General features: G+C 44.9%; 1 long non-coding RNA gene across 1 annotated transcript in view; it reads left to right on the top strand.

Annotated features, from left to right (window-relative positions):
• The window catches only part of LOC135260109 (uncharacterized), a 65166-nt gene extending 43308 nt beyond the window's left edge, over positions 1–21858 (top strand). The window contains exons 2-4 of the long non-coding RNA XR_010331473.1: positions 18662–18740; positions 18960–19106; positions 21358–21858. This is a non-coding gene — a long non-coding RNA (uncharacterized LOC135260109). The remainder of the gene's footprint in view (positions 1–18661; positions 18741–18959; positions 19107–21357) is intronic.
• Positions 21859–22439: the final 581 nt, after the last annotated feature.

Here is a 22439-nt window from a genome sequence, read left to right as displayed (position 1 = left end):
ATGCACGCACACACACTCACACACACACATACACACGCACATGCAGACACACACACACCCACACACATCTCACACACACACATACTCACACACGCACACACCTCACACACACACAAACATTCACGCGCACACGCACACACACATGCACGCAGGTCCTCTGCTTCGTTGTGTTCAGCATTGCTCCGCACCCTTAAATTATGCTCTCGAGCAGGTTTAGGACGCACACGCTGAAGGGAAGGTGTGGATGTTCCTGTTCACTATCAGCAGAAAAATAAAAGCGATTCTGACGCGGATGCGTGCGAATGACCAGGGGCCCGAGATCACAGCGTTTCGCTCTGAAACGGAGCACAGCCACGTCTGCACTGTACTGACTGAGCACACCCTGCCGCTTTCTCAAATTCGCTGTGCTAGAAGCCAGCCTTACCGATAGTGTATGTATGCGCCAAATAGGTTTTTCTCCCTTTAATTTCATAAATTTCATAATTTCTCATGCCTCATATCGGTCTTGTGTGTGTGTGTATGGGGGGTGCGTGTGTGTGTATGCGTGAATATGTATATAAATATGTGCAAGAAAAAAAAATCATGTACAAAAAGACAAATTTTTCTCATATAAATATAAGCATTTTTATTCATGCTGAATGCCCATAAAATCACCACGAAACACTTCTCATTCTGAAAGATGGAAATATGAATCCTCATAAGCAGAGAGGAGTAAATGTAAATGTGTAAAAAGTGCAAGAGGGTCTTTGTTTCCGTTGGACTGCAGCGGACGTTCCGGAATTCAGCTGATGTTCTGAACACGGTGCTCAGCCGCGCTGATCCACGGAGAATAACCTGAACGCACAAGCTGAACATTACGGCTGGACCGTCAACACCATTGTGTGACTCCTCGCTGCCAGCGTCTCTCCCTGAACTTCCCTCAGCAAAAACCAGATCAATAAAAAAAACCTACACAATTCCAGTACATACTAGATATATTCTAGGTGCAGTTCAGTATCTAAATTAAACAACAGACAGAGAGAGAGAGAGAGAGTGAGAGAGGCATCACCACACGATGGCATCACATACAACAGATAACGGATAGCTGGCCTTACTTGCCATGCAGAAATACAGTAAATTGGTTCATTTTATCCTTTGAATTTGTTCCATGTCTTTATTTTGCAAGAGTTATGTTAAAAAAAAAAAAAAATCATCACCTATAATTAATGATGACATGATAAAATTGTCAGTTGTGTGCATTTTCTGTTTTAACATGATCAATACCGTGGTATATTTACAATAATACACAAGCCTGCTATGATGTGTACTGGCTCACATAAAATAATAATTATAATAAAAATAAATAAATAACTGTTGATGTGATCTCAGGAGTCAGGCAGATTATTGTAGAACAAGAACACCAAAAATGTTGCATTAAAAACAGTTAAAATGCAAAAATGTGTAATAATAGATTAATGGTATATGCAGGTTAGAAGGTTAAAAAAATAAGTCCCTGACAGTAAAAATACACAGACTATAACTTTGTTATTTGTTCATTAAAATTGATTACCTTTCTTAAACACAGTCCCCTGCTGAGCCATTTTTACTCCTCCTTAATGACTGCTCCTGGAACCATCAACTGTTTAAGGGAGTAGTCCTGCCATATATGACAGTAAAGATGTTCCTCTGTCTTTCCTCATACTGTGCCCATCTTAAATGCGAATCCCATGTGGCCAGCGTATTAGAGAGCGGTGGTACTCTGGCTCTATACAAGCACACAGTGACCAGGGCAACAGTGAAGGGGGGGGTTGGGGGCGACTCAATCGCACGTCATTTCAAAGTGCTGCTCATTCCTCTGCACTGGTCTCTGCGCAGGTCCACGGTGGTCCATGAAATCGTGGAGGATAAGAACCTGTCCTCAGTGTGCTTGTAATGTGTTTGCTTATTTATTTGATTAACAGGCTTGTCAATTTCAGTCAGGGCCTCCCTCTGTCAACTGATTGCGTTTAATTGCGTATGAGGGGACAGTTCAGTTTCTGGGGTTTTATGATATAATTTCAGTTTTTAGTGCATGCCTTCGATTGGCCCAGACGGTTTCCGTGGGCGATGAAGGATATTTCAGCTATTTAGTGAAGTTTCTGATAATCTGCCAGCTTTAAGTTGGCAGGTATCTGGTATGCTGCGGTTTGTGGTCTCTCTGCATTAGTAAGATTTAGGCCCCGGTCCATTTCCCATTCGCCCTTATTATTACAGATAAACGCTACTGTTGCACTTTTTCAGTGCAAGCATGTTTTTAAAATTAGGTTTTTGTGGATAGAATAACATGTCAAACTGCATTCATTTAGAGAGAAAAACATTCTGTGTGCATTTAAATACATGTAAATAAATGCTGTCTGCGTCCAGGCCACAGTCACTGTTAAAAATCATTTTATTGCTTTTTTCTTCCCTCCTAATTGTTTCCTATAGACCCCACAAACATTTGATGGTTTTCTTGGTTCAATGAGTCTCTGTCGGCTTTCCTGACAGTCTGTTTATTATGCCGGAGTCTGCCTTTTCTCTTATGGAGGCCTGCAGAGGTGGTTCTGAACAATGCAAATGAATGGAAAAAACACAAGATGGATTCATTAACTTAATTAATTAACTACAGAAGGTAAAAAAAAAAAAACTAAATTCCTCTTTGGGACATTACTTTGACCTAAACAGAAGTAAAGCAGAAGAGATTGATTTTTTCCCCCCACAAACGTTTTTAAATACCATCGCCTGCATTACTGGCTTGGCCAAAATTAGTAAGCGGTATTAATTGATTTACTAGATAATCACACAAAACAACCAAAGGACAGTTATACTTTTTTTTTTTTACAGCCTGTATCTTTTTCACGTAAACTGCTCGCATATACTGTATAAACATTATATTACATCACGAAGTTCTTATATTGAGGCTGTTTATTCCTTTATTTTAAGTGGTATCCTAACCACAACAGTATATATATAGGAATTGCGATGCCTTTAAATTCATGGCAATTTCCTGGTCTCAGCTGTAATTAAAACCTTTTCACAGGCATTCCCGGTAAATAATATTATAAGGCACATTTCACGGAGGAATCCCGAAAAGAAACATGATTGGCAGACGTCCATTTTTAAAATCCTGAGGTGCATTGTGGGAACGATGTAGATGCTGTGAGAGAGGTAGAAAATTGATTTAATTTTTTAACTGTCAAGGGTTGTTAAATAATTGTCTTCTAATGACAAAAAGTCAGATCGCTGAAAATTCATTAGCGGCGTCTCTCATTTACTCTGAACGGCTGCAGTAATTGTGCCGTCTTTTCTGACATTACAATACACAACGGGACGGAGCGGATTTATCTGCGCTGGCTCCACGAACTCGCGGAAAAGCGCCGTAACTGCGCCCCACACACGGTATCTGCTTTGAATAAACTGCCTCCAGATACGTGTTTATCGTTCTCTGCTTTGTGCTTCGCTGTTTTATGCTTTTGCTTAACGGTCCGCGCGCTTAACACGTCCAGTACACTGATCCGATGCGTTCTGCCTTTGAGCCAAAATGAAGTAATTATACCGCGTGTCTGCTTCCTCGTGCTGCTGGAGTGTGTCATAGTTCAACACAAAGCAAATCATGAAGAGCACCCCCACAGAGGTGCCGAAGCACACACACTCCAGTTCACCGACTAGCCAACACACTGCAAACCACACAGCACATTACAGGACAACTGTGGCCTGTTTCAAGACGCTCCCTCTCTGTCTCTCTCTCATGGCAACTTGTGACCTGTTAGTGCAGGTGAGCAGTTAGGGGAAATTTGTGCAGCACCCTGAGGACACCTGGCTACCTTATAGCCCAACTACCCTCATGGGGTATGCATGTTGCTTCAGACTTGTGATGTCGAGCATTTATTTGATGGTTGCACTTAAATCCCAATCCCATGTCAGACACCCATAAATGCTATGACACCCTTTTCTGTACGCTTCCTATAAACAATCATCAGACGTACCAGAAAAAAATACATATTTAAAACCCCTCCCCTGTAACCCATTCTCAGTTCCTGCCCAGACAGGTGATATCGAGTCTTTCAGTGTAACAGATTGCAGGCACTCCTTTATCCACCAGTCAATCAAACTCCTAACAGTAGGTATGGACTTGGTGGAACCGTGTGCAATACACTGTATAAACGAAGCTAATGCGGTTTGATGAAGGAGAGCGCTCTGTTTCTTTATGCGTCTGTCACTGGTGATATGCATTGTGTTTATGCAGTAGCGCTGTATTCAAACCAAAGGCCCCTTGGGGACAGTAAAGTAAATCTTTAAATTGCGAGCTATACCGTTAAAGTGTGCGCTATGAGCCTGTTTGTCCGCTAAGTCACCCGCGAGCTCTCGGTATTAGGCTAATACACGAGAGCAGATATCTGATGGTTCTATGCTAAAGGAATTTTAACTCTCCCGGTATTAGACTAAAAAAATCTGTCTTTAGTTGGGAAATAATTGTGACTCCAGTTCCATTTAAATCTCTGTCCTTAGTGTTCATCAGGGAGATGTGATGAGCAAGGCAACATGAACTAATCTCAGCCCAATGTCTACATCTGAAGTGATGCCACTGAACTCGCTTCCTTTTAAATAGTGCTTTACATTAATAAGGAGACTTTTTTAAAGAAACGTTGTGATTAAAGGGGAAATATGGAAACGGGTGTTTTGAAAGGTCGGTTTGATCTCGGAACGTGTCACTTATTGCGTTTCAGTTCGGTGCTCAGGCTGCCCAGCTAATATGGCGTACCTGCTCACAGAGCTGCTACATGCCGCAGGAATCTGGATAATCTGGGCCAGGTGAACAAACTGCTTACACGATAATGTGACTTGTACAAAATGTTCAGCGGCATGTTCTGTGACAAGCGTGCCTACACCTTAATCTTCCCTGAGCCCGGTTAATCTCAGCTGTCTAAAACCTGCACGTGTGGGACAGGTAAAGGGCTCACACCTGAGAAACGTCGTAATGCCTGTCCCAGTGTTCCAAACCCGGACTGACGTTTAAGTGAGGCATGTAGAGCGGCTAATCCCCCTTCGTTACTAATGCAGAGAGGATCCTGTTCTGCTAATATCCGTAGCCGTAGCCTGTCGGCAAAAAAATGTCACTTTTCACAGATGTACGTGAAAATGAGAGCGCATTTTGGCTTCCTCCATCCCCACAGGTGTGCAGATGGAGACACTTGTGCGGGACAGAGTCTCTTAATCACACCTGAAACCTCGAAAGTCTTCCCACGTTTTGCCATTAAGAGTTCTGATGTCAACACAGGCAACACACGAGGGAACGGCATGATATTTATATTAAAAGGTGGCAATAAAAAATTACAGCAAATAGCATGTGTTAATTTACAGATGTGTTCATACACAGACGCACGCATGCACATGCCTGTGTACACACATACATGCACACAAACATATATACATACATACACACACACACACATGCAAGCACACAGATGTTTTGTTGTTGCACTCAACCTATACCTTTGGCATACATTACCATTGGAATGCCGTAAACAGGAAGCTGTTCTGTCCAGCCCTCCCCTGCTGGGGAAACAAGGCGAGCGCAAGCAAGTCCTCCGCTACCTTTCAGAGAGAGTAACCAGGATGCCAATGTGCCATTTTGTGTGGGACATTGCTGCCTCTGATTCCAGCAGAAACACTAAGCAAAAAGCAGAAACTGTTAATTCCCCTCCGACTCCACGAGAAGCTGACTTCCTTTTCCTTCCAAAAATATTAATCAGGTGACAAAACCTTTAAAAAAAAAAAATGCAAACAAACAATTTAAGCGTATGTAAACAAAACCTTGCCTAAACATCACATAGAGACTTAAATCTTATTAAGCTATTTGTAAATTATGGTAATTACGGCCGTGTGTTACCAGGGAGGTCCCCCGAGTCGTTATTAACAAACTTTCTGACAAACCAAGCCTGAGAGACCGGTCTCTAGTTAGTCTTTTTGGACGGTAAACTCATACTTTAATGGGCTGCTTCGCATCATTATGATGCTGTGAAGTGCCGTCTTTAGTGTAAACATCCGTCCTAATGCCACATCTCAAGACTAATAGGAGATTAAGAAGGATGTTTAGGGAGGATGTTATAATTATATGTGCCCAATCCGATGACACTGGAGAAAAGCCACTGTCCTTTAGTTGCACTATGGAGCCACTGTGCTAATAGGTTGTGTACTAGATACATTTTTATCTGTTGGTATCATTCCATTTGTACTGTATTATTCCATTATGTATTTGCCCTGGTTATTGAGTTTGCTTTGCCATATACTATTTAATTCCTTATTGCATGCTGTTATTATTCCGCCACAATGTTATATGCCATGCTATAATTTAAACAATATTATATTACATTACATTACATATGACTGGCGTGCTTCACCACATTATTGAAGCGTTCTCATTTTTATTATTATTTAATTTTTCACAGTCTGGTTGCCGTATCGATGTGCATAACGTCCTATCGCGCTGGTTTTTGTGTTGAGCCGTGCAGAGCGCTCTGTGTCAGCCGGGGCAGAGTGGGCTGGGGCACTGTGTAGCCGAACTGACGCACTGGTCGATGGGGCAGGAGAGAAGGCAGCTGTCCTCTCTGGGGACTCCCCGCTCCACAGGTCCCACGGTCCCAGGTTCTTCTGCAGGCCTGTCCAGCCCGCTAACCCCCCTGCGGTTCACCCTTGAAACATGATCTGGATGACATTTCGCAAACTCCTGGATGAATGCTGGCCGGGTCCAGCCGCGCGGAGACGGGCCGTGTCACGCGCGGATCAATAAGGGGGGGGCTCATCAGCCGCGGCGGAGGGAGGGGCTGCGGTCAGCACCGGCCGTGCTCGGGGGGGGGGGATCTGGCATGCGGGGCGGAGGCTGCGCGTGCACGGACTGTTCGCACCGCCGCCAGTGCCTAGCCCTCCACACCGCTTCCTCTGGGGTCGCGAGGCTCTGGGGCTGTCCGTGCTCAGCGCGAGGGCGGGGGGGTCACTCGGTTCAGCATCACGCGTCATAATAACAATACTAAAAAAAAAAAATATCTGGACCGCTCACTTCATAAATGTTATGCCAACGTAAATGCCAAACATTCAGGTTTTGAAAGGAGGGGTTAAATAGGGTCTTCCCCCCCCCCCTTGGGGTTGGGGGGGGGGGAACGCGCACTTGCTAGCATGCAACTTGTTGCCTACATTTACATTCACCAGCTGCATCGGTATACTGCGTATGTATGGCACTTAAATGTCATAAGCAATCACTGTGGGTGTTTCAGTGTGCAATAAGATTACTATCCCTATTACTCTTGCGCTACATTGTTTAGTGCCATGCAAACACAATGATATAAGCCTTTTACTGAGCATTAAGAGGCTCCACGTGCACATCAGTATGATGTACGCACTTTGCTCCTAAGGATAACTGCTATGCACCGCTAGCTAAACAATAGCCGCTTATATTTCAGTCCTATATTTCAGGTTGATACTCTGTCACTGTGATCTCTGCTCCTGTTGTGCTGCTGATGCTTCTGGGAAATGCAGTTTATCTGCATTATCTTGTCATAAGTCTTTTTAAGCCAATTAATGTATTAAAAGTCAACCATAAGAAGAAATAATATTCCAAGTAAATAAGTAAATATGATACTATAGTGAGCATCAGGTAATGTGTATACATGATGTCTTGCTGAGCGTGAGGGTATGTGTGTTGTTGATGTGTTGTGTTGTGTGTGTGTGTGTGTGTGTGTGTGTGTGTGTGTGTGTGTGTGTGTGTGTGTGTGAGCGAGCTGAACTGTGCTGTTATTGTCTCTCTGGTCTGTGCTGTTCCCAGGCGGTGCTCTGTGCTGTTATCGTCTCTCTGGTCTGTGCTGTTCCCAGGCGATGCTCTGTGCTGGTATCATCTCTCTGGTCTGTGCTGTTCCCAGGCGATGCTCTGTGCTGTTATCGCCTCTCTGGTCTGTGCTGTTACTTCAGACTACGCGAACTCTGCGTTTCTCCCTAACGGGAGGAGATATCACCTGGTCAGTCTGCTTCCTCGTCTGCTTTCATATTGTGAACTCTGCAGTACAATTTGCTCATACACAGGTTAGTGGATTTTATCCTTAGTAAACCAATGTGTTATCGCACTTTAATTTTCATTACAGGTAGGCAGTTTATTTACATTTTACTTTTTTTTTTTTACAATTGCCCTTTTTTTTGCTTAACATATTTTAAAGGGGAAATAGACAAAGAATTTTAGGTCACTACAGATGAATCTGAGTTGTACATCAGATCAATCCCCTGCATTGCTTCATCCGCACTGGTATTCGATTGTTCCATGAATAGCGAAGGTTTGCGAGAGTCGTGCGGAGAACGGTGGTCCTGTGGGACATGCAGGTCTGGGAGCATCCTGGGACGTGCAGTGTTCCTTGTGGACGTGCAGTGACTGTGGCGCTGACTGTGGGAGTGCAGTGTTCTGTGGGTGAGGTCTGTGGCGTGCAGTGTCCTGTGGACGTCAGTGTCCTTGTGGGGACGTGCAGTGTACTTGTGAGGACGTGCAGTGCTCTTATGGGGATGTGCAGTGTCCTTGCGGGGACGTGCAGTGTTCTTGTGTAAATATCAGTCGCTCGGTTTGTTCAGCTCGGTGTGCTGTCGTTTGGCCAGGGCCCTGAGACCCAGAGAGCGTATAGATTTTCTGATCCAGGACAGGAAATGCCCACTTAAAGTGCTCCCGAGGCTCGCAAAACACCAAGAGAAAGCACTCTCTGCTCACCCCAGCTGGGAAACGTGTTGTGTTGTCAGGGGCCAGGCTGTTGTCAGAGCCAAATTAGGTATCCTTCTCTATTATTTATGAGCAAGTCATTTAGATGTACTCAATTCTAACCTATCGGTGACCTCCTCACATCGGGTTCAGGGTATTACTGAAGACACAGGCAGGCTGATTGGCTGTCCTGGCCACAGGCTGGCCACTGCAGTTCGACTTCTCCGTACTGACAGGGCCTGGAGTCCGGTGTGTGGGTGCACGGTCTGACTGGCTAATAATTTCCCCAAGCGATGCGATGGATTCGGGGGCAGAAGTCGCCGCAGTGTCAGCTATCTGCAGGCTAGAGAAATCACAGCCCCAGCTGCGAGAGAGAGTCACTAGCAGAAGACTCATAACATCACAGGTCCATCGCAGGTCCAGCTCAGAACAGGAGCGACTGAAGTTCAGCTGACCCTAAATACTGAGAGGAATGGCTCGCACGTCTTCACGCTGGATGTATTCTGTTTTTTCCCCCCCAAGAGATTGTTATGAGATTCCGGACAATATTGCAGAAATAATAAAAAAAAAAAACATATTTGAAATAGTTTTTATAACTTGTATCGAGAACTACTACCTTATGTTCTTTGGCTGTTATACTCATAAGGAACCTAGCCCTTTGGCTGGCTCACGCCAGAAAACATTGCATTCAATATCAACATTATGTGCAAGATCTACGAAGGGGGAGGTATTAAATAGCTGCTGAATCCTTTTAACGGTTAATATTTACAAAACATTATGCTGGGGGAAAATGGGCGGCTCAGAACTCCTTAAAGTATTCTGGACCAAATCATTTTACCCATCGCTCAATTTACGTTAGTTCAATGGCTCTGTATAAAACATACATGAACTAATTACTGTGGATAGGTCTTAATTTAATGGATGTTAAACAGCTTGTAGACATCTGGTAGAAAGCTGAAAAGGGTCATTCAGAATTTATCTAACTTAATTAAGGGGAGTGACTTAGTGAGCTTGTCTGGGAATCCTTCGCTGTCAGTGGTGAATATGCAGAAATTAAATCCACCTGCCAAACTGTCAATTTCAAGCCCGGTGGTTGCGTGAAAACGGCATCACTGGAAGAAATCAAGCATCGCCTCGTCCTGAGCTTCCTGGCACCAGTTCAGCTGCTCATGCAGAGGTGGCTAATTTTGCATGCAAATTTCAGTCAATAAGCTCCAAGCAAGACATCCCAGGATATTTCTAAGGATCTGACAGTTGTTTCCCCCACCCCCCCCCCCCCACTCTTGAATACCAAGTAGACGGGAGTTGAAATTCAGTCACCCATTTGCTTGCACATTGCATATGCACGCCATCCACCCCCCCCCCCCCCACCCCTTGCCACAAAAATATAATGAGAAGAGCTCCCCACCCCTGCTGGCGTTCCCCCCGCCGTCCTGAGAGGGGTTCTCTCGAGCTGCTCATCGCGCTGATGGCTTGATTGAGGGGGGGGGCTCCGTGGCACCAGAACCCCGCCTCTCTCTGCTTGTATTTTATTTTTTTTTGCCCTGTCGTTTGCCCCCACTCCGTCCGTTCCGCTCGCCCCCCACTCCTCAGTTCCAGTTTCCAGCATCCATTCTGCTCCATTACATTACTTTGCAGGCATTACATACATAGCATTTGTATCCATTCATACAGTAGGACATATATACTGAAGCTATTTGGGTTAAGTACCTTGTTCAAGGGTACAACGGCAGTGTGTCCTACCTGGAATCGAACCTGCAATCTCTAGGTTACACGACCGGTTCCTTTCCCATTTCCCATACTGCCCTGCTGCCCTCTCCGGAGTCTCCAGCCTTGATGAGCTGCCTCCCTTTCCACAAGGCCCCCGTCTTCAGAGGCCTACAGTCCCTCCTAGATTAGGCCAAAGATGGTGGAGCAATATGAAAAAGATACCCATGTTATAATACAAGCCAATGAAGTGACAGTGACAACAAGCTTTAGTATTTGATGAATATTTAATGTGAATATTCAGGTACAATGCAGTAATTAAGTGAAACTATGATCCTGAGAGATAGCTGGAAAGCGACCTTGTTAGTCTGTTGGTCATGCAAGAAAGACAATGAGACGGCATGAGTAAATTAATTTTTATAAGTTATTCAATCTGGCTAGTTAACTTTCCAAACAGTTTTCAAACCCACATTGCTGCGAAAGGATGCACCTTGTAGGCTAAGGAAGTGATATATACATCTTTATATAGTAGTAAGAGGATGCTACCATGGCATTATTACCACAGTCTACGCAAATACTTATTTATGTCATCAATGGACATTACACAATTGGTGTCTTATATAGTCTTCTTACGGAGTTTTTTTTTCTCAGTTTCCTCCATGCAGTAAGTATCTGGCTGTTTTAAAACCCATTTGCGCTCACGACGAGCTCTTATGGAGTCCCACGTCCATAGGAAAGGCTCACCGTCCCCACCTTTTGCACCGCGGCTGCCGGTTCTGTGCGCGTGCACGGAGGTTGAATAAAGAAATAATACGAAGCATTATTCATTTATCCCTAAGCTCGGCTAAATTGCTCGGGCTAATCCATTTTTATGAAGCGTATCATGCGAGGCTGCCGCCATTTGACTTGCGAACGCGCTCCCCGTCACCCCATTATCAAGCACAAAGGAGGACTATTTCGCCTCTTTGTTAGATCTTTGTCAAGACAGTTAAAGAGACGAGTACATGCCTGCTGGGTGTATGCCCCCCGGCAATGTCTCCCTCTAATTCAGCCCTCTCTGCCCTCTAGTGTGCATGTTACCTTTCAAACAAAATTATTCTTCCTATTCGGCTGCCTGATGATAGACCGCGGCGAAGTGTGTGACATCCAACGCACTTCAAGGCCCGGCATTTTCATTTCATTTTTTTTTTTTCAATTACTCACTCGTTCTAAGAATAAATTAGCACCAGCCGCATCTCCTCGTGCGAGGCATTATATTTATCACAGCACGTGTCATTCAGCCATACAGATGATGACAGCCTCTGTTGCACGGCCATATGGCATTCGTTAGAGAACATGCGACGGAATCATCTGCTATAAATCACTCCTGAACCATTTCATTCGCAGTTCAAAAATACACCGCGGTTCCTCTCGCGCATGTCACCGCGTAAAAGAGTAAAACTACAGCCGACTTTGATCTGGACAAACATCTGTCGCGGAGGGCATGTGTACCCAAATCGTTTGAGTCAGTTCGTGCCTCGTGCGGTGTAGTGTGTTAATCGGTTAATTAATCCTTGGTTATTAACTTATCAATCAAATTAAATCAAAATCTTGCAACGGATAAAACATTCCTGGGAAGGAAAATGTGAATAAATGGAATGAAAACACACAAATACAAAACAAAATCATTTTTAAAATTCTTCTAATTCCGTCCTAGTGTAGTTACTGTACATGCTCAAGTATATGAACACAATGATAAAAAAAAAAGGATTTCTCGAAAAATCTCAACTGACGCAATGCTTTGAAAATCTTACCTGTGCCTATAGGTGTCTCTACCACATGCTTTTCAAATGTGATAGTTTTGGTATTTTTGGGTTTAGTTAGCCATACTGGCTAAGAATACCTGGGTAAGATACAGGAAGAGCTTTTATTGGCTATCTATGTACACCTCTTTTACAATGTCCAGCATGGAGGTTTCACCTGTTTCGCATATTTCACAAAAGGCCTGCCAGCCTGTCTTCAGTCTTGGAGGACTTTAAGCCTTCTTCCTGTTAATATAAAGTCTCTCAGGAACATTTAACTTCATTTGTTTTCAGTATTTTTTTATTGGTAATAATGGAACATAGGTCGTGTCACCACACAGATGGTAATTAGTAAGATATTCCATTCCACCTATGTACGTGGAGAAATAAGCATTGTAGATTAAGCTGCAACATTGAGAAAAGATGAGAGAAATATTGCATAAAATATAAATACTGAAATAAAAACTCATATTTTATTCCCAATTTGAAGTTGTTTGAAACACAGTGAAATAAATGAATTGAAAATACAAATATAAATATACATCCACTTACACAGTCCTGTCACTTATGTTTAGAATGTATGCGTCCCAGATTTAAATCAGCAAACAAATCGATAAAATTAGCAATGTTTACCACTGAGCAACTGGGCGATCAATTAAGTTTATGCTTTTTATTTATGAGGGACGGCCTGTCAGCTTGCTGAGTGCGCATTTGAGCGCCTTATTATTTTTCAGGTCCCCTGTTTTTTTTTTTATTTTTATGGAACTTCAAATGAGGCCAGGGGAAAAGCGGAATTCCAAAACAAGTGAAATGCTCAAGATTGAAAAGGAGACGCGCACGGGCACATTTGCCAAATCAGCGGTTCTGCCCCTCCAGAGTGCTGGAATGAAGGGAACTTGGGGTCCCAGATGAAAACAAGGCCTCTGGCTGGCCTGTTCTGCAGCACACCGCTCAGCTAGTCCATCTCCCGGGGGTTTAAAATATATTTTTGAAAGCGTGTTCTCGTATTTAATCGCCAACGGACAAATATCAGTGAATATTTTCTCGCTGTACTGCAGACAGAGAGCAGGCTTTTGCTCTCCTGAATGTGTGAGACTGTAAGGTAGTATGGTATGCAGGATCTAATTTGTTGAAAGAGTAGATAGTGTAATATTTATGTACCACCTTCCCAGGTCAGCTGACCTTTTGCAAACAGACAAGAAGAGCACAGCGAAGGCGAGCTCTGAAAGTTAACACTCTTAGCCTTTGCAAATGCAAAAAAAAAAAAGAAGTTTGTTACATTACATCCACACCCTCATTTGTCTTCTCAACGTGTCACATCCAATTATATGTCATATGCACATCATGTGAACGCAGCCTACATACCAAATACTTCAGCTGGAAGAAGCAATTAGGCATTCTTCTGCAGCCTGGGATTTGGTACCTTGACGCTGCCTGGATAATGTGGTGGATCCCTGGTCATTTGTACTGTAGGAACCCCCCATACACTGAGCCATGTGCATCAATATGCCATATGTACCTGCAGACATACAGAGACAGGGCGGACATGCGAATCCCTTCGCGTTTCACCCATTGTTTATTTAGATGCTCTATCAGACATGCTACAAACTTTTCCCCTTTCTTCGGATCAAATATGTATATATATATGAGTCAATTCAGGTCCCGTACAAATAAATATGATTTTTTTATGGGTTGTATTTTGTTTGTAGTCAGACTCAGTGGTCTATGGGCTGGATAATGAGGCAGAGTCGTTTCAGCTGCATGGTCCAGCCCAAATCAGAGTTTACATGCTGTAGTCAGTGAGCGTGAGCAGTGCGTCGCATTGGCATTAATGACAGTAGTGTGTAATGTGCCACTGCGTTGTTTCATATGGAGCGTTAGTGGGACACCACCCAACCAACCCCAGGCCCGACTCCCCGAGCCTCGCTCTTCCGAGATCACATGATCATCAGATGAAACGCCTGTGAACATTTGGTCCCGTTTCATTGGAAAGACGTGTCGGCTCGTCCCACGTCATTTATCTTCCGCGAAAAATTGATTCATCACATTCACACACGTTGGCAATGCTGTTAAACAGTACGTCTCAAAAATCCCCAGCGCCGGGATTTGGATTTCTTACCGGAAATATTTACCCAAAGCGATTTTTAAAACCACGCCAACATAAATCTCTGCCACTGCAAATAGTTCAGCCCTATAAAGTTCCTGATGCACGGAAACTGGCACTGTTCACGCGAACCCATTTAATGCGTAAACAGTGACGTGCAGACACAGAAGACTCCTGCGTGTGCAGAGAGCTCCGGAGCTGGCTTCCACCTAATTAAACACAGTTCCTGTTTCTGCTGGGAATCAAAGCGTTGACAAGACTCTATCCCGAAACCAGGCTAGCGCGCTACGCTACGCGCCGAACGAGAGAGAGAGAGAGAGCGAGCAACTGACAAGTATCGAAAATGCACCCAATTACCAAACTGCAATTAGTTTTTTTTATTCATGTTAATGGCTAATTACGGGGGAAAAGAACGCCACACTCAAGCATGCACTTTCAAGTTATTATTAGGACCCCAAAGAAGTACTGAGGATAGTCGGGCTCCACTGAGGGTTTTCCACCTGAAATATACAACAGGCTCCGTTTCTGTGCCATTCGCTCCTCATTACTGTAGCCGGATTGTGAAGTTCCGATATAAAATATGTCAATGTGCTGAACAATAGAGACTTTATCAGCCTCGTTTAAAGGCTAAGAACACATCTGAGGTTGAATGTGCTTTTTTTCCCCTTATGATCTGATGCATTTCATATATTTCACCCATAGAAGGAATGAGACCAGAGGACTTTTGGAGACGCACACATTTCCTTCCGTGTTTACAATAGGGACGGGCTGTGCCTGGTGAGCAAGTTGTCCTAATTAATACAGTCTTGTGTTGGGAGAAGCTCTGCAGGGAGAGAAACTGAAGATGAAAACATGTCCCTTTGCTATAGAATTTCCGCTGCATAATTACACAGTCAATGTGTTATGTACCATTGATTAAATAACTGAGAAAATAGTTTGTAATTCAACAATCCCCCAGGGAACATCTGGGCTAAATATGATGATAGCAACAAGATCAATTCTGTCTTCCATTTGAATGCATTTCACTGATATTCTGTGTGTGTGTGTGTGTGTGCGTGTATGTGTGTGTGTGCGTGCGCGTGCGTGTGTGTGTGTGTGCTTGCATGCATATGTGCATGCATGTGCACTTGCATGTGTGTGATCTGTATGTGTGTCTTTCCGTTATTACCTCATATTATTTCCATATTCAGTTGTGCAAAATTTTTGAAAGGGCATATTGACGCTCATTTTTTATAATAACATATTTTAAAAAAATTTTTACACTCAAACCTTCAGCTGTGCAGACAGGTTCTGGTGAAATATATAAATAAGAATTGCACGTGTGGTTTTGCACATTCTGCTGTTGATGTTTGTTTTTTGGATGTGGTGCACAGAAAATCCCCTGCTGTACTCGAGAAATCACTGCTTTTTCTCACACTGGCAAAAAGGCTCTAAGGTTGTAATGAAATTTGATACACAGCGCTACATTTAACAGACAACAGATAACAGACAAATGGAGAGAAAAAAAATCTATTTGATTGAATTATATTAAAACTTGAAATGCTAAATCATCCCCGTCTGAAATATTGTACACAGCATTCACATGTAGTACAAATATACGTTTAAAAAAAAAACAATTCGGTTAATATGGAAAATGAATTTACAGTATTTCAAAGAGGTGAGAGGAGTATCATTGCAAACATTTAAAAATTAAGTCCAGAATATAAAGTATTGGACATGAGTATACTCTAAGGCAGGAAACGGCTGAATCAGCAGGACTAACAGACCGTGTGCTATAATGCAGAAACGCTCCAGCACAGGAAATGATCCAGCCATGGGACTACAGGAAATGATCCGGCCATGGGACTACAGGAAATGATCCAGCAATGGGACTACAGGAAATGATCCAGCCATGGGACTACAGGAAATGATCCAGCCATGGGATTACAGGAAATGATCCAGCCATGGGACTACAGGAAATGATCCAGCCATGGGACTACAGGAACCAGATCAGCTAGCAGCGCTCTAGCATTCTGTAAACGCAACGAGATGGAATTCCAACAGTCCCGCCAACACGAGATGTGCCCTCCCTACAGTACCTCTTAAACAAGGTCGCTTTAGTACCCTAACCCCACTCCAAAAAGGCGTCTGGCGTCTCCCGTTCGCTAGCTTTGGTGAAAGCGCTCGGAGATGCCGTCGGGGCCCGCTGTGTAAAAAAAGCAGTCGCTTCCCTCGTGTAAATGTCTAGACGTCAACAAAGAAAGCAGAAGGGTTTTTTTCTTCTTTTTTTTTTTTTTTTTTGGGCGAAGGGATTATTGATGTGGTAGCATCAATGCCGCAGAAAGCCAGGTCAGCCACGAAGGACAGGAGTCTGTCAGAACAGAGAGACACATGGCGGGGGGGTAAGGGAAGGGAAGGGGGGGGGGGGATTTCTCTTAACGCCTCCTCTCTTGTCTCAATCCCCCCTTTCTCCCCCCCAGGAGACCCATACTGTACTTCTACAGGAAGTAAACACAGCAAATCTCCAGTGTAGGCATTCAAATACCCGACATAATTATGACAGCGCCGAAGACACTGAATTAAACAACGCGGCTCATGTATCTTTAAATACACACTCCCAGGCTGCCGAAGGTCTGCAGCGTGAGAGAAACCGAGCCTCAAGTCGCAGCGCATTATGCAAGTTAATGGCTGGATTGCATTTTACTTGGTACGTGTTTCCCTGTTAGTTTTAAAAACATGCAAAGGCCCAGCACAGTCTTTTGTTTAGATTTTATTTAATTTTATTCTTTTTTTGCACTTGAAGTTCTCGTTTAACCACAAAGAAGATGCATACTACTTCATCAGTTGAATGTAATGTATGTAATTTCCAAACAGGAGCACTAGGGCTTCTGATAGCACATGTCTGTTCTGATTGGAGGTTCAGTCCTGATTATCAGCCCACCAAACGCTCACACCACTGATTGGTTAAAATTAAAATCCCATGTTTGTTACGCAATAGATATGGAATACAAATGATCAATACCAAGTCCCCCCATAGTGGACAGTATAAGAACTCTAGTGTACAGTATAAGAATAAAAAGGTAGTACTCAGCATATATTTGAAATAAAAATTGAATTCACAAAATATTAGAAATATAGAAGAGCTGGGTGGGGGGAAAAACCCAACACAAGCTTGGAGAGAACAAGTACCATCAAACGATTATGAACTTCTGGCACGATATATATGAAATACTTGTCAATGATTAATATTTAAAAATCTATATATTCTACAGGGTTGACATTTGACATTATATTTGTATTTAAACTGTTTCTAGGAGCAGAAAACACAGTCGTAATCCATCCAGTCCCACTCATTGTAACACATGTGGGATATATTTACTCTGTTTTAATGGGGAGCTAATCTTGGATACCAAAAGCCTCACAAATACGTGACTTTGGAGCCGCTGGGATGTCAGAGCACGTCTTTTTTTCGCCGACGGCACTTTCACGCCAGTTTTTCAGATTTCCCTCTCACTCTTCACAAAAGCGAAAGCTGGGGAAACAGAGAGGGGAAAAAACACTTGTCCTTCTGGCACTTCTCGGGAAAGGAAAGAAAAAAAAAAGCGAGTGAAGACAGAGAAGAGACGTTTCGCTCACGGGGGAATTCCCTCGCGCTTCGCATCAGAGAGGTTTCAACCGTCGGGGAGTCACTCCGGCGCATTAAGCTCTGCAGTCAGAGACAAACTGCTGATGCTCGCTCTCGCGCTTCTGTTCTGTGGCTCAGGGCATCTCGCGCTGACGGAGTCGCTAAGCTACCGCCGCGCCGCAGCCCCGCTTTTAAAAGAATACCAGATTAAGTTATTTAACCGCGCAGTAAATTAACCTTCAGAAGAGGCGCGCACCCAGTGGGGAAAAAAGCAACGAGGGTTTAGCATTGCGCGGCCATGCAACGCGACATCATTCATTCCTGTGCCATTTATCTGGCCGGCTGAGGAAAAGAGAGATTAGCCTAAACACGCGTTCACACGTAAGTATTCACGTAACAGTGAACGCGTGCGCTCTCTGACCCTTTGAAGGGTTCCAAAGGCCCCAACAGTGAATGCAGCAAACTCTTCTTTGGGGGTGAAGTAGGGGGTAATGTTCTTTTCCATAAAATAGTCAGCCACAATATAATGTGAAAGCTTCTTACAGAGCAACAAGCCCAACACAGACTTCATAAGAATCCGTAAAATAAATTCAAAGAAAAAAAATGCCTAAATCATTAAACCATAAAGTTTTGGTAATAATTAATTACAAATAATTAACAAATAATGAATGCGGTTACACACACGCACACACGCGGTAGTCTCAGAAACATGCATTAAACATTCTCCGGTCTCTGCGCAGGTCCCGGGGCCTGGAGGCTCTCATTACCTCTAATACCTTCCCGCGATCAAGATGAAGCGCAAAATAAAGAAGCGAAACGGTAAACTTTATTAAACTTCATTAGAGTCAAAGTCGGGCAGGGTGACTGTAATGGTCACTCACTGTGGAGGGGAAAGCTTTGCGAATCATCTAAAAGCCTTTTTCTGTGTAATGGCTGCTTAATTTATTCTTTGATGCCTTTTGAGGGTACATCCACTCTAAGGGCCGTGTTTACTCTGTTTATGAAGTCTAAATAATTTGGGCCGCTTCCCCCTAACAGGCCTTTAACAGCAATTAGCCTGCGTGGACATGCAGTGCGAGAGACGCCGCGCCGTGATGTGAGCGGTAACGGAATGATCCCGCCGCGCATCAGCATTCCGACCGCGCCGCCGCGGAGTCAGCGTGACACTCCAATCAAAGCGCTCAGGTCTGTTTTTTTCTGCGTGTCTGAATTAATTAAACGAGCCTCTTCCTCTTCCACTTTCCAGTGCATTTTCTAGGCTCTCATTTGACACATTTGCACAGTGTTTAAGAAGGGAACCGTTCGGAGAGGAACCATGTAAGACACTCTGTGGAACATTGGAAATCCAAACACTTTGGGAATGGAAGCACTTATGAAACATTGCTACTTTTAGTGTAAGAAATGTAGCATTTCAGTGATTTTAATTTCATATTATAGTTATAGTAATATTAATTATAGTTGTTTTTTTTTGTAGTTTGTATTTTGACTTTGTGACTAGCTATCTTTGACCTCTCTTATGCAACATTGCTTGTAGATACACCCCTTTGAGAGTTTAACTTTGATAGCATTTTGAGATTTTTATCAATGAACAATACGCCTCATTTTCATTTGGCGCTAACAGTGGGCTTGAAAAGGCCGCCTCCACTTTCATACTTGTTGGTTCGACCGGTGAGTTCATAACTCTGAGGTCTGCATCTCTGAGATTTGAGAGCGCCGCGGGTAACTGTCCAGGGCGAGACAAATTGCCTCAAACCAACAAACCTTGATGAGCATCCAGGCCTGCGTGTAATATTGCCGGTGCATAATGGGCGTGCGGGCGCCTCCTCGGGTATAAAGGGCCTGCGTGGGGGCTGTTTGTTGCCTGGAGGCTGCAGAGATGGAGCTAGAGGGTGCCGTGATTTCGCCGCGGCGGCGTGACTCGCGGGGAATCGGGTTCGAGTGAGCTCACGATGAGCGCTCCGCGCTGCGGTGTGCTTTATTCCGTCCCATCGCATAACGGCCGCGCTTCCTGGAAACACTCTCCTCTCGGTGCGTGAGCCTCCCCTGGTGTCTGCAGCCTGCACCCGGCTCCTCATTCTGCCCGTTAAATCCCCCGTCCCCCAGGCCCACCTCATCATCCGAGTGCAGCAGAAATCAATTAGTCAAACTGTAATATTCAAAAATAATTTCCATGTAAAATCGAATGTTTTTGTTTTTACTTGTCTGTACTGGCGCCATATAAAAGCACCTAAACAGGAAGTCTGTTGGGCCCGATCTGTAGCTACAGCTTCTGTCGCTGTAATATACAGATATTACGGCTAAAATGTGGTCAGACGACCCATGCGTGAAACTGACTGTAATTTATCATCTCATTCTTTAAACATTTAAAGAGTAGGGTTAAATTAAACTCCTAAATGATATCATGCTTGTGTAGCTATACTTTCAAAGGAAAAATTAATGTTGATTTAATTGCTTCAGTATTTTAATTGCACGTATGATAAAAGCTCAGATAAAGTTCAGCTTGGTGAAATGGGCTGGAATGTTGGTGAGGATTGTTTTTGTGTACGATGGTTCCCGAGCATCAGCATACGGTGCGGAGGTGTTCTCCGAGCGTGCATGGCTAACAGGGTTAGCGCTTATTGTGTATTACACAGCATATTGAACAAAAAGTTGATGTACAAATGTACCCCTGGGGACAGGAACTCGTGCACCATCAGGCCGTTTCTGGTCTTCAGCACCTCTGTGATGCCGAATACTGAAACGGAGAGGTATCGTCCTCACCGCTGTTGAGTCGCGGGGAAGTGAACCCAAAGCTCTCGGATGTCAGAGCGGCAGACGCCGACGACTACGAAGCCGTCGAATGGTGAGGACGGCGGTAATCGCGGTTCTGCCTGATCAGAGGACCCACATAATTAACGTTTTTCAGAGGCCCCCGTGGCCCCCCCTCCTCCGCGGCTCGTGTCCAGCGCTGGCCTTCGCACGCGCTCAGTGGGATAAACGCTGTATGTCACGGGCGCGAGCGCGAGCGTTAATGAGTCATCGTCGCGGCGCTTGCACGCACAACCTTCAGGAGCAGCCGCGCTGCCCCGATACGGTCAGAGCAGGGGCACAGTGCCACTTATCCGTTTTCCTAACGCTCGCCTGTCTGCCTGCTACAGCTCCAGCACGGGCCGGTCCTAATTGTTGGCCATCAGGAGTAATTTACTTCGCTGGTAGCACAACAGCCTGACGGAGAACCAGAGCCTAATTATGCCTCATGTACCAAAGTCCCCTTTTGCAAACAGAATTAAGCACGGGTTCAAAAACCCCCCTGCCCCCCCTCCCCCCCCTCAGCTTGTTGTATCACACCGAGCGGGGTAACGGTCAGCGGGCAAGGCGAGATCAAAGGGATACACTGTTTTTTTTCTTCTTTTTTTCCCCTTTTTTTCCCCTTTTTTTTTTTTTCTCCTCTCAAAAGCACGAGTCAGACCCCGCCAAGTTTACTCTGCACTCTCTGCCGCGGCGGCGGCGGCTACAGAAGCCACGTGAAAGGGCTCAGGGCCGGCCCCGGCGGACGCGCGCGGCGAGGAAGAGGAAGAGGAACGACTCCCTCGTGCTCCTCGCGGGTCAGTTCCAAGGACCGCGTTAGCGGGCTGGAGGCAGGCCCTTAGCCGCGCGGAGTGGCTGCTAGCGGTAATTAGCCTGGACAGCTCCGGCTCCGGGAGAGGCAGCCAGGCTACATCTTAATGAGCTCAGCTGGGATTAGCAGGACAGGGCCGGGGAGCAGCCGAGCGCCAGGGCCTCCCGCCGCCGCCGCCACAGCAGCGCGGGCGCGGGGAGATCAAACGGGGGGGGGGGCGGGGGCGGCTGGGCCCCCGCTCTGCCACCCGGGCAGAATGAGGCACGGCGGTGTGGAAAATACGGGGTAATGAAGACGGACACCTCCGCCGCACACGCGCCCCGTTAATTAACACAACCCCCCCCCGCATTGCGCTCGCACGTCACCCCCACCCCCCGCATTACGCTCTCACTGTCACCACCGCTGAACTTGTCACCAGCGCTGATGGGGGCCGACTGCTTCGCCCCCTTGTGCACCGGATACATGTCGGCATAATGCGCTCGTACACACACACACACACACACACACACACACACACACACTCACTGACTAACCACACACACACACACACACACACACACACACATACACACACACAGACACACACCACACTTAACCACACACCAGACACACACACATACACACTCACACACACGTACAAACACACAGACACACACACATCACACTCACACACCACACACACACACACAACACCACACATACACACTCACACACAGACACACACACATACACACTCACTGACTAACCACACACACACACACACACACACACACACATTAACCACACACACAGACACACACACATACACACTCACACACACACACACTAACCACAGACACACATACACACACACACGCAAATACATGCATACACACACACATCCATTTTTTTTTCTTCAAATGGTCGTATATGTTTGTGAG

Source organism: Anguilla rostrata, chromosome 7 (genome assembly GCF_018555375.3).
Source record: "Anguilla rostrata isolate EN2019 chromosome 7, ASM1855537v3, whole genome shotgun sequence".
Lineage (NCBI taxonomy): Eukaryota > Metazoa > Chordata > Actinopteri > Anguilliformes > Anguillidae > Anguilla > Anguilla rostrata.
The sequence above is the reverse complement of the archived record's forward strand: the minus strand, read 5'-3'. Positions and strand labels throughout refer to the sequence as shown.